This window comes from Callithrix jacchus, chromosome 19 (genome assembly GCF_049354715.1).
Source record: "Callithrix jacchus isolate 240 chromosome 19, calJac240_pri, whole genome shotgun sequence".
Classification (NCBI taxonomy): domain Eukaryota; kingdom Metazoa; phylum Chordata; class Mammalia; order Primates; family Cebidae; genus Callithrix; species Callithrix jacchus.
In genome coordinates this window covers 14,669,221-14,682,166 of record NC_133520.1, presented here as the reverse complement: position 1 = coordinate 14,682,166, position 12,946 = coordinate 14,669,221, and the positions used below count along the sequence as shown (strand labels likewise).

The window sequence follows — 12,946 nt, the reverse complement described above, 5'->3', positions numbered from 1 at the left end:
AATGATACTTTTTAAAGTAATCTGGTCAAACAGATAACAGTGCTCACTTTGTAGAGGTACATTACAAGAAAAAAAAAAGGGTCAGAATTTTCCCTCCAAACTAACTCCTTTGTCCTCCCAAAACAGAACTTGGATTTAACTAGGTAAAACCAAAAGCAATAGTTTTTCCCTTTGTTATTAAAAGGCAAACGGAAAAATTCTGTAAGTAAAATGACAAGTTCTTTAAAACGTAAAGAACAATCAGTTGGGCATAAAATAAAGGACTCTTCCTGGTCCAGCTTGCTTAATCAATTCCATCAGAAGAACACCTGACGCCAGTTTCCTCTCAGATGAGCTTTGTCTAGTCACGCCAGGAATGCTTTGTCGTAGGACACCCCACCCTTCTTTCAGAGATGTGCAATCTGCAGCTCTTCAATTCCAGTTCTTTGTGCTGTCAGTTTCTATATCCACAATGATGTATGTTCTGTAGTGTCAGGACTTATTATTACACCTAAAATTCAGAATGGGAAATTCCCCACAAGTGTCAGAGCACTAAGAAAGTGGTAATGAGCACCCCCATTAGTGAAGCAGACGCACTGACGGCAGCGCACTGCCGAGCACGATCCAACAGCCCTATGACAGGGCTACTCTTTTATAACATCCCATTTTACAGATGAAGGACTGAGGCTAAAAAGAGGAAATAAATCCCCCCAAAATCACTCAGTGACTAAAGACAATCAAGCTCAAACCCAGAACTCCATCTGATCCCATTTTTACCCAATGAACCATGCTGAAATCACACAGAAAGAGGGTTATAAGCTACAACCTCATGATATAAAAGTAACAATTGGCAAAAGCAAGCACCCACATTCTACAAAAAAAGCTGTGACATACCATCAGCAGTTTATCTTTGTTCACCCACGGTAAACATTACTCAGATATGGTGGAGGTGAGCCTGAGGCTGGAACCCAATTTCAGCCCGAGGAAGCTCTATCCAGAAGGCATGGTGGCAGAATCAGGGTCCCATCCCAGCCGTAGCACCCTGCCAGAGCCTCTTACCTAGATGTCTTATTCTATTGTACCACTGTGTTATGGGGTGAGAGAGCTAGTCACACAGAATCTCTTCAAAAACCATTTTGAAAAACACAATCACAAAAGCAAATGGAGAGGTTTTCCAGGCAGGGGATATGACTCATTCATTAAATCAAAAGATACTCGCTGAGGGTAAACATACCTTTAGCTTGCTTCGCTCTTCTCCAGAGATGTGCACTCTGCAGGGACAGAAGTGGCAAAGAAAGGGCTCTACTAGAGAGACGGTTGCCTGTGACCTCCCTCAGCAAAGCTTTCCACAACTCCCTTTCTCCCATTTCCTTCCTCCCATCCTGAGTGAGTTCCCTCAACTTCCCTTCTATGTCCAGGATGTCACTTCCCATCCAAGCAGAGAGCAGCAGCCAAGTGACTCTGCCAGCTCTCTCTATCTGGGTCTGAGCATCCAGCTCTGAGCTTCCCTGGGAATGCCGCCTCATTCACTGGTTTCTCCAGCCCCACTAGCGAGCCTCACCCAGAAGCAGAATCATTTCCATGCCTAAGCCACTTACACACTGCATAGCCATGGGTCCGAAGCTGCCTCGCTCCTGGCATTTCTAACGTGAGGATGAAAACAGTCCCCACCACCTAGAGTTGTTGGGAAGGTTATGAGTTAATAATCATAATAAATATGAAATCATAACAAATTCCTGGCACATGGTAAGCACTGTTTATGTGTTTGCTATCACAGCCATTATTATCCTCGCTACTTCACTGAATAACAGCAGGAAGCCCAAGGAAACACACTGACTGCTAAATATCGCAATGGTAAACACGGTTTCCCAACAAGCCAGCAGTTACAGAGCAGATAATTCTTAAGGCTGTTCAACACAAGGAGAAAAAATATGAAAGCAAAGCAAGCAACTACAGGTCCCACTGACTTGGAACTGTGACAGGATGCCCAGTGGGTTTCAGATATGTGACCACTCCAGTGAATCAGTACAATCAGGTGGATTCTAAAGTGTATAATGCAATCGCATCTCCAGAGCCAAGAAGCTGAATCAGAGGGGAGAAAGCATGAAAACAGGTATGAACTAGTGTCAGCTGTTAGAGCTGTATAATCCCAACTGATGTAACCAAATGTTAATTACTAATCGGGAAAAACAAAGCTTCTAAACAGACAGGGTCATGTTGCTTATTAAAGGTAGACCATGGCCACACATGCACGCACATACACCACAAACCCATTACAACTGTCCTTTCTTCTCCCTGTCCCCTGCCTTGTAAAGACACACACAACACACACATACCCCACACTACTTAGGTGGACACCTGGAACACCTTATGTTGTACAAAGTAGCTCTCAGCATCATGACAAAGAAAAAGAACCTGTCTACTGCTAGAACAGTAACTCTATGTTTGTAAAAATAATTTGTTAGCATACTATCATTCCTGTTACCGTCGGTGACCTCAAAACGAGATGTGTTCAGCTGCTTGCCTCAGTACTGAGCAAGCCTGGGCCGCTAGGGACAAGATACTGCATGTGGGGATGGTTCTTCCCCTGTCTGCAACCGTGTAGGGTGTAAGCACATTAAGGAGCAAGAGGGCAAAAGTCAGGTGCTTCAGTTTTCAAGTGGTACTCTTAGCTCTCAAAAACTGCAAGACTTAACTATGTACAATTTCTAAGAAATTTGTGTCTAATAAATACAGCAAATACACAGAGTAAACCTATTTCAAGAGACTCCTTTTGCGTTTCTAATTTATGTTTCAAAATGCTAACGATTTCAAACCTCCCTGGAAATAAACATCATTTACTAAAATTGCTGTACATAAGCAAAGAAATCTGTGGGAAAAAAATGTGTATTTGTTCTTCAATTTGATTTAAAAAGGGAAGAAACCAACAAAATTCTATATAGTATTTGCACCCCAAATCCCTTTGCACTATAATTAGCACTGACTCTGAACTCAGCAATGTCACTCTGGGGACACTTTCATTGGAAACAAATGCAATGAATCTTAAAAATTCTGTATATAGATGCTGCATTCAACACCATCTGTAGTAGAGGGTGGCAACTTGCAATAACCTGCGTATCCATAATGCATAATGCAAGTACATTTTGGCACATTTACATTATTTAGGCTATTCTGTAGTTATTAAAAATTAGTTCAATCTATATTAGCTCTGAGCAATGCTCATAGTGTGTTACTAAGTAGGAAAAGTAATATATAAGAGTAATATATGAGCTGGGCGTGGTGGCTCACGCCTGTAACCCCAGCACTTTGGGAGGCCGAGGCGGGTGGATCACGAGGTCAAGAGATCGAGACCATCCTGGTCAACATGGTGAAACCCCGTCTCTACTAAAAATACAAAAAATTGGCGGGGCATGGTGGCACGTGCCTGTAATCCCAGCTACTCAGGAGGCTGAGGCAGGAGAATTGCCTGAACCCAGGAGGCGGAGATTGTGGTGAGCCAAGATCGCACCATTGCACTCCAGCCTGGGTAACAAGAGCAAAACTCCGTCTCAAAAAAAAAAAAAGAGTAATATATAAGGCAAAACCAAAGCGATGAAACCAGTTACCTTGTGTATGTTTAGGTTTATAGGAGCTGGGAGAAAACCATGGAGTATTTCCATCCTCAGAGGGATGAGAGGAGGAACAGAGAAGAAACATCTACTTTCTCTTACATGGTCTTTGGATTATTACCATTGTATTCAGAAAAAAAAAATACTTACACCTAACATATGTCCCTCCTAAATACTACATATAAGAAAATTTGGAAGAAATGTTCCTTCAGTAGAACACTTGCAATTCACTGATCATTTCAGCTATAAGAGCCTTTAAATGCTTACTGTGTGCCAAGAAGTATGCTAAAGACTTTTACGTGTATTTTCTCATTTATCTTCACACTCTCAATTTATAGATAAGGAAACTGAGGCACATATCCTGGCCAAAATTCCAGAGTTAGCAGGTGACAAAGGCTGGCTCCAAAGCTCAGTCTTTCACCATTAGGTTATTCCATAAGGTGCACATTTACATAATAACATAAGTAATAATATTTAACTATTTATTAATAAATAATATTTAGAGCACTCTCTTATCACATGGCTTTTGGTACCATATACAATCATACATTGACTAAAAACAAAATGTACAAAAGTAGTATGTTCTGCTTTAAAAAAAAAAAAACAACAGGATCAAGCATTCCTTTTTAAATTTAAAATTTTGGTCTGGCACAGGGGCTCATGCCTGTAATCCTAGCACTTTGGGAGACTGAGGTGGAATGATCGCTAGAGTCCTGGAGTTTGTGACCAGCCTGGCCAACACAGCGAGACTCACATCTCTACAAAAAATTTAAAAATTAACTGAATGTGGTGGTGCATGCTTATAGTCTCAGCTACTTAGGAGGCTCAGGCAGAATTGCTTGAGCCTAGGAGTTCGAGGCTGCAGTGAGCTATGATTGCATCACTGCATTCCAACTAGGGAAACAAAGGAAAACCCTGTCTTTTTTTTTTTTTTTTTAGACAGAGTCTTCTTATTCTTGCCCAGGCAATGGTGTGATCTCAGCTCACTGCAACCTCCACCTCCTAAGTTCAAACGATTCTCCTGCCTCAGCCTCCCAAATAGCTGGGATTACAGGCACCCGCCACCATGCCTGGCTAATTTTTATATTTTTAGTGGAGATGAGGTTTTGCCATGTTGGCCCGGCTGATCTTGAACTCCTGACCTCAGGTTAGATCACCGCCTCAGCCTCCTAAATTGCTGGGATTACAAGCTTGAGCCACCACACCCAACCCTGTCTTTATTACAAAAGACAAAACAAAACAAAACAAAAAAACAAAAAAAAAAAACAGAATTTCTTAAAACAGCTTATGTCCTGAAATTTATTCTTTTTAATTATTAGGGTTAGAAAGCTCAGTGATTTTCTACTTCACCTAAATATTTTAATAATCTTTAATATTTTCTGATTATAAATTCATTTTAAGAATATTGGAAATGATTGAAAGCTAAAAGAAAAAAATCACCCATGTCACCACCCAGAGAGGACCAATATTAAAATGTCCGCATATTTTATCCATTATTTTAATTAAGTATATGTTTAATTCATTATGTAACTTAGACTATACCATCTTATTTGAAATCTTTCATTATTTATATTATGTATTATTTTCTTATGCTGTTGAAGAATTTTCAAAAACAATTTAAACTGTTGCATAATATTCCAGTGTATGCATCAGCATTTATCTAACCATTCTCTGTTGTTGACATCTTACACTGGTTCTAAGTTCTTGCTATTTTCAAAAAGTGTTGCCTATATTTCTAATTCCTTCTTTGGAAGAGATTCTTCAAGACTGTTATAGAGTCAAAAGCGATACGTTTTTAGAAGTCTCTTATTGCATACTCCTAAATAGCTCCCCAGGTAACTTAAATGCAGAGGCTGTCACAAATTACCATGACTTCCATTTCTTCACTTGTCAGATGACTGAAACAATATGTTTTCCTAAGCCCTTCAATAAAAAGAAAAGACCCACACTTGGAGTCGAAAGAGCCAAGTTCTTGTTCTAGCTTTTTCTTCTTACTGCGTTACCTTAAACATGGTTCCTCAAGATGGCAGAAAAGCTTTAGTACATGAGAATTTTGACCCCAAAAGGGATACCTCCAAGCCTCAGTGTCCTCCTGTGACAGGAGGCCTAAGGAGGAGAAAGTCTCCCAAAATGCAGTCTGCAATAAATAGTGGAAATGTGAATCTTAGGCATGGTCCTGGGTATGACCAACCATCAAAAACAGCAATCCCATCTCTCAACAGCTATAGTGCCATGTCGCAGCACCACAACTTCAGGAGCAGCAGATCTAAGGATAGCTTTTCATAAATGTACTACGTTGTCCCCCATCAAGTGTTAACTATAGAAAACATTACTGGAACATCAAATGACTCTACTCCCTTCTATTTACATATCCTTTCCTCAAAAACCATTATTCACACAGCACAGATTATTGATTTCAGTATTCCCTAAAGAACAAGAAAAGACACCCTCTCTGCCTACCAAGTCATATGAAGTGACAAGTAAGGATAAAAACAGAGCAAGCAGGCCGGGCATGGTGACTCAAGCTTGTAATCCCAGCACTTTGGGAGGCCAAGATGGGTGGATCACGAGGTCAAGAGATCGAGACCATCCTGGTCAACATGGTGAAACCCCGTCTCTACTAAAAATACAGAAAATTAGCTGGGCATGGTGGCGCGTGCCTGTAATCCCATCTACTCGGGAGGCTGAGGCAGGAGAATTGCCTGAACCCAGGAGGCAGAGGTTGCGGTGAGCCAAGATCACGCCATTGCACTCCAGCCTGGGTAACAAGAGCGAAACTCCGTCTCAAAAAAAAAAAAAAAAAAAAAAACACAGAGCAGCAGATATGCTGAGCAGCTGGGAAGACTAGAGCCCACACAGAGGCAAGGGCAGGAAAGAAACAAGAAGTGGATGAAAATTTGCAACCATCCACATGCTGTTCTAGGGCTCAGGATAATCTACAAAAGCTGTCAAGTAAAAAGGAGAAAAGGAGATGACAAGGGTACATAATGGCTCAAAGAGAAAATAAGAGCTTCAAGTAAGATTTTTTTTTTTTTTTGAGTAAAGATTATATCCAATCTCACCTTATTTCATGTAAATGCAACATTTGAAACAGAAGCAATCAGAGGCCCAAACAAATGCAGCACAAGAATAAAAATTGCTGGATGTGGTGGCTCACGTTTGTAATCCCAGAACTTTGGGAGGCTGAGGCAATGGATCACCTGAGGTCAGGAGTTCAAGTCCACCCTGGCCAACATGGTAAAACCCCGTCTCAACTAAAAATGCAAAAAAAAAAAATTACCTGGGCCTGCTGGCAGGCGCCTGTAATCCCAGCTACTTGGGTGGCTGAGGCAGGAGAATCGCTTGAACCTAGGAGGCAGAGGTTGCAATGAGCCAAGATCGTGCCATTGCACTCAGCCTGGGCAACAAGAGCGAAATGCCAAAACTCTCAAAGAAAAAGAAGAAGAAAAATTACACTATTCTAGTTGTCTATTACATATGATTTTTGAAAACTGTCTTATATACACAGACACTTACAAAGCCTTATAAAGTCATTAGTTCTCTAGTGTACCGCTGCACTGAAGTCAGCTTGGTAGAGGAGGATTCCAATACAGGCAGTAAAACACGCCAGAGTGAAGAATCAACACTTCTTTCTACTACCTGTGCATGGATACTCTCAAGACACTCAAGACAAAACGAACTGATTTGGACACACAAAAAAAGTAGTGGCGCTTAGTCATTTATGAGCTAAATTAGAACCTGAAGATAAGCCAAACACTATTAAATAAAAATTATTCAAGATGACCATCTCTTGATAGCTCACTCCAGTAACAACCTTCACTGTCTTAAAATTTCTTCTTTGTAAAATATACTCTACTGCTATTTTTATACTGTTATGCTATTTATAGACTCTACTGCTAATTTAATCTACTTCCTCTTGAAGTCTTTTATTTTGAAAAGGGCAAGTGGGCACATCTTCCCTACACTGCACCTTTATATATTTAACTTTCATATGACATTCACTCCCTCATATTCTCCAATGTAAATAATCCTACCCTTCCTACCTTCTCTTTTTAGGTATTATTTCTTCACTTTTTTTTTTTTTTTTTTTTTTTTTTTTTTTTTTGAGACGGAGTGTCACAGCTGTTACCCAGGCTGGAGTGCAATGGCGCGATCTCAGCTCACTGCAACCTCCGCCTCCTGGGTTCAAGCAATTCTCCTGCCTCAGCCTCCCGAGTAGCTGGGATTACAGGCGTGCGCCACCATACCCAGCTAATTTTTTGTATTTTTAGTAGAGCCAGGGTTTCACCATGTTGGCCAGGATGGTCTTGATCTCTTGACCTCGTGATCCACCCGCCTCGGCCTCCCAAAGTGCTGGGATTACAGGCTTGAGCCACCGCGCCCGGCCATTTCTTCACCTTTTAACAGTGGTTCTCTATTAACTCTAAATTCTCCTTGTTTTCTTTAAGTTATAGTGCTAAAATGAAACAAGTGACATTTGCCACCTAACTCATAGAGATGGGCTTATTATTTAACAGAAAACACAGAGCAGGCCAGTTGGAGTTTCCATAAAATCTGCATTTGAAGGAAAATAATTCTCACTAGAGAAAGACCCCTTCACCTCCAAAAGATAAGCATGCTATCATTTGTATCAGATAATGAACAAGAGGACAATAGGAAAAAGAAATCATAGAATGGGTCTAGAAAATACAGGTGTATTTAGTTCCTTTCGTGGCATGCTTATTTTAATCCAGTCAATCGTTAGGAATTTGGTGTCAGTGCGGTGGCTCATGCTTGCAGTCCTAGCACTTCAGGAAGCCAAGGCATGAGGGTCGCTGGAGCCCCGGAGTTCAAGACCAGCCTGATGAACACTGTATGACTTCATCTCTACAAAAGGTAAAAATTAGCCAGGCATGGCAGCACATACCGGTGGTCCTAGCTACTTAGGACACTGAGGCAGGAAGATAGCTTGTGTCTGGGAGTCTGGGAGATCAAGGCTGCAGTGAGCTATGATCCCATGGTTGCTTTACTGCACTCAGCCTGGGTGATAGAGACCCTATCTCTTTAAAAAATCATAAATGAAGATGAATTTTGAACTAAAAGTTAGGAGATGGCTGAGTTAAAGTGACAAAATGCAGATGTTTGCATCCCTTTCCCAACTGAAAAATCACTTCAAATCAATGAGAACAAGACCCAGATGTGAAAAGTTCCATGTTTGATGAAACAAGGGTTTCAGAAACCCCCCAACACAAAATATAAATACAGAAGGCGAAAACCTGGCAGAGGAAGCTTAACTTGCTGTCTGTACACTTAACTTTGGAGACACAAGGTACCTACCAGGTGTTTTGTTTTGCGAGGTAAGTGCGTAGGTTATGGGTAGGGAAGGACTTGAAAATAGGAGACTTGTTTGGATGTCTTTATTCCTCTCCATGCAGATGGGATCAGAAAATCACTAACGGTCTCCGAGAGCGATGTCTTCAGGGGGAGCAAAGTGCCAGGTGCTGAGATTATCTACAAAAGTTGGCATTTGTGTCACAAGGCAGTTCAAGGTGTGGGGAAGACTCAGTCAGACGTTCAAAGGAAACAGAGAGAATGAAAAGGTGAGGCATTTACTCAAGGAAAAACAAAAAATGTGTTCAACAAAGAAAATGCCATCTCAACACCACACTTGGCTTAGCAGTAAACAATACTCACTTATTCATATTGAATAGAAAGCACTGAGCTGAGTCTAACCAGAGTATTAGTGCTGCTAATTATCCTGGAAGGACGGTGGAGGGGACGATGGAGCATAAATGAGATTAAATCATTTATCAGGCACCACCACCACCATTGCCCTAGCTAACATTATTGAGCACTGACTGTGCTTTGTATTTTTATTCTGAGCACTCATAAGTGAGCCTCGTGTCTCTCCCAGGAAGCTGCCACAAGACAAAATGCACCACAAAGCCTCCTAGACTCAGAACAGAGGAATGCTTCTCGGGGAAGGAATGATCCTCTTGACTGCCTTGAAGGAAGCTTTGGAATTCTTTCAGGAAGGGGAACAAGAGGAGCATTTCATTCAAGTTTGGGAAATGCGTGATAACCCCCAGGATCAAGGCCTCATTAGACAAATGGTGTGAAATTCTCCTTCCTGTAATTTCTGAGAACAGATGAATATGGAAGAGCTGATGGACTCTGCGCTGGGAGAAGTGGACGTACAGAAAAATTTCAAGTACGACTGACCTAGACTTCCAACTCCTCACCTCCACCTGCTGAGTAATACAGATGTGAATGTAACCGCAAATATGGAGAACTTCTCGACTGCACCTAAATGCATGAAGAGGAACTACCATAGGGCTGAAGACATCTAGTCTTTTATGTTTCAGTGGTGATTCCTTGTTCACAGAAATCCACAGGTGCTGGCACTTATAATGATCAGAATTACTCTGGGGGCAGTGGTAGAGAGAGAGAAGTTAGTAAGTTATGATCAATAAATGTTCATGACCCCAAACCAAACCCTAATTTAACAAAAAATCACAGTTACCATCTATGGAGCACTTCCTCCATACTCAACTCTGTACACACGTTATCTCTCATACTCATGTCATCACCTCTGTAAGGCACTATCCACAGTCTACAGTTGAGTAAATCAAACCTTACAGAGTCTAAGTAACTTACCTAAGATACGCTAGCTAGTGATGAAGCTCATATTGTCTCCATTAAGCTATGTGGTCTCCCATCTTCCAGAATGGCTTAAAGTATGAGCCTTTATTGGGATTTTCCCTTAGATTCTAGTAGAGTGCGGGAAAGTAAGTCTCTAGCAATGGAACTATAACTTAGAGCTCACCACCGGCTGCCAGTATTGTATAAAACTATGTACCACATTAGAGAAATAGATTCTTTGGAGTACTTAGGGTTGGGACAATAGGAACAAAGTTGCTAGACCACCCAAGGCCCAGAACAAAAAGGAAAAGAACTGAGATGAGAGGCAACGGGAGGCTAGAAATCAGGGTCTTTACCCAACATATGTGTTTGCCGGAGGTACGCACCCGGGGCATTTGCTAAGTATTGTTCTGCTTCTGTTTGGAAAACAAAAACAACCTCCCTAAACTGTCTCACATTCCCTCTAGCAGTGAACATAGGCCAAGCTCAATATTGTGGTGAAGAAAATAAATCAAAACATGCCAGAGTTCTCAGAAGTTTCCATGACAAACTGGCATATCCTGTATTTTAACTCCGGCCCATCTCCATAAATCTGGAAAAGTTGATCACATGTCACCCAGACGCATCAACCTTCAGCTATTCATATTAACTTACACACTTAAGTCAGACTCTCCAAAGCATCTACTTTCTTTTCCTTCTATCACAAAATAATAAATACTAGGGGAAAAAATCCATATGCCTTTATATTTTCCCAGGTAAGTGCAGAAATGAACACAAATTGCATTCCAAGCACTTCTCTTAAGCCAATTCCTGTACTAAAACAAATTCAAGTAAAACATGCCTATTTTCCAAAGTGCATCCTAAAGTCACTAATTCATGGGTAGTTCACATATCATTAGAGAAAGAAAAGGAGAAGAAAAGAGAGAAAGTGAAGCAACAAGGAGGAGGAGGCAGGGAACACCTTCTGAGAGGTCCCCCAAACTTAGCCAGACTAGAATTAAAGATGGTGCATCAAAAACTGTTACATGCAGCGGGGCAAGCTGGCTCATGCCTGTAATCCCAGCACTCTGAGAGGCCGAGGCAGGAAGATCACCTAAGGTCAGGAGTTCGAGACCAGCCTGACCAACATGGTGAAACCCCATCTCTGCTAAAAATACAAGAATTAGCCGCGCCTGGTGGTGCACACCTGCTACTCAGGAGGCTGAAGCAGAATTGCTTGAACGCAGGAAGTGGAGGTTGCAGTGAGCGGAGATTATGCCACTGCACTCCAACCTGGATGATAGAGCAAGATTCCATCTCAAAAAAAAAAAAAAAAAAAAAAAAAACAGATTGTTACATCCAATTAGAAGAGCAACAGAACAAAAAAGCTCTATTTATATATACGTTGCAAATAGGCTGTGAAGAAGGCTTGAAAGCATTTTGTTGAGAGCTAACATGTTAAGCAGTGACCTAAAAGATAAAAGGCTGGCTGGGTTGAAGAAGAGGTAGATACTGTCCATATGACCTTGGCCAATGGCAACGTACATATCTGCATTTGAGAGAGAACGAGGACCAAGCAGTACAGGATCACTTTCCTAGAGATGCTATGACCTTCCTCCAACATTACAGTCATGTTAACAAAAGCAGACACTTGCAGCACTGAGCTGGCAGGACCCAAAGTCCATACCCTAAAACACTGTCCCCAGTCGGCCCAAAGACCTTACCCTTAAAACATAACAATGAATGACACAAGGGAAAAAGCAAGGGTCCTACACACACCATATAACATAGAAGCCAACCTTTCAAACATTAAGAGCATCACCACCCAAAGTTGAACTAAATTTTGTACTGACCACAGATCATCCTTCCACTTATGGGTCAAGAAAAGTTAAGTGAAATTGGTTAAATCAAGACTATGTTTCAGAATAATTTGACCCACATTTTTAATAGAAATTTATTATTACAAATATTTATCATGTACCTTGTAGAGGCCAGGCACTACACTAAACAATAGGGAGAAAGCTGTTTAAGACAGACACAGCTATGCTGCTCTCACAAAGCCCACCTACCATAAAACACTTTAATCTTCTCCAAAACAACTCTCTGTACAGGTACACAAAAGAATCGAAATCGCTAAGGCATCTAAGCAGGGCAATATCAGAGCTTAGCACATAAAAACCGTGTAAAAGGAACCAAATAGCATGCTGTCATAAGTCTTATCTTTTTCTTAACAATATCTGCCCTTTGTAAAATGCCAAAGACCAGAACATTCAGGAGCATCATTAACTTTCACCCATTTTCACTGAGCAACTGAAAGGCATCAGACACTGTGGATATAAAGACGAGTACAACCTGGCTTTTGTCTTCAGAAAGCTCATAATCTAGTGGGGACGAATTCTTCAGGATCACAGAGGGCAAATGGCCTTCTCTGGAAAGAGATTTTTTGACAGCTGTGCTTAAGAAGATTTTTGCACAAGTGACACTGTAGTATTATTGCCTTTTCCTCAATACAATTTTCCCATCACAAGCACAGACATCAGAAAAGGCTCTTGACCTCTCTGCTAAGTTGCAATACATTTCATCAAAATGAGCTTGTTACCGATTCTCAAAATATGAAATTCTCTCTATCCTTCCACCCAGCGTTCAAAGATATCAGAATTTCCCCTAGTTCATGGTGTGGGTAAGGCTGCATCGAAAGACAACATAAGGTGGTTTGAGAAAGGTCCTTTAAGATCTGGGTCTTGCCTACCTAAATATCA

The 12,946-nt window shown here is 41.1% G+C and overlaps 1 protein-coding gene across 3 annotated transcripts in view; it reads right to left on the bottom strand.

Annotated features, from left to right (window-relative positions):
* The window catches only part of PTPN14 (protein tyrosine phosphatase non-receptor type 14), a 198,260-nt gene that overhangs the window by 128,768 nt on the left and 56,546 nt on the right, over nt 1-12,946 (bottom strand). The window contains exon 1 of one of the 3 annotated variants that reach the window (XM_035281338.3): nt 1,214-1,528. The exons of the other annotated variants lie outside the window; for them this stretch is intronic. The gene's annotated coding sequence lies outside the window, so the exon portion shown is untranslated. Of the gene's footprint in view, nt 1-1,213; nt 1,529-12,946 lie in introns of those variants that run through there. 3 annotated transcript variants of the gene reach the window in all.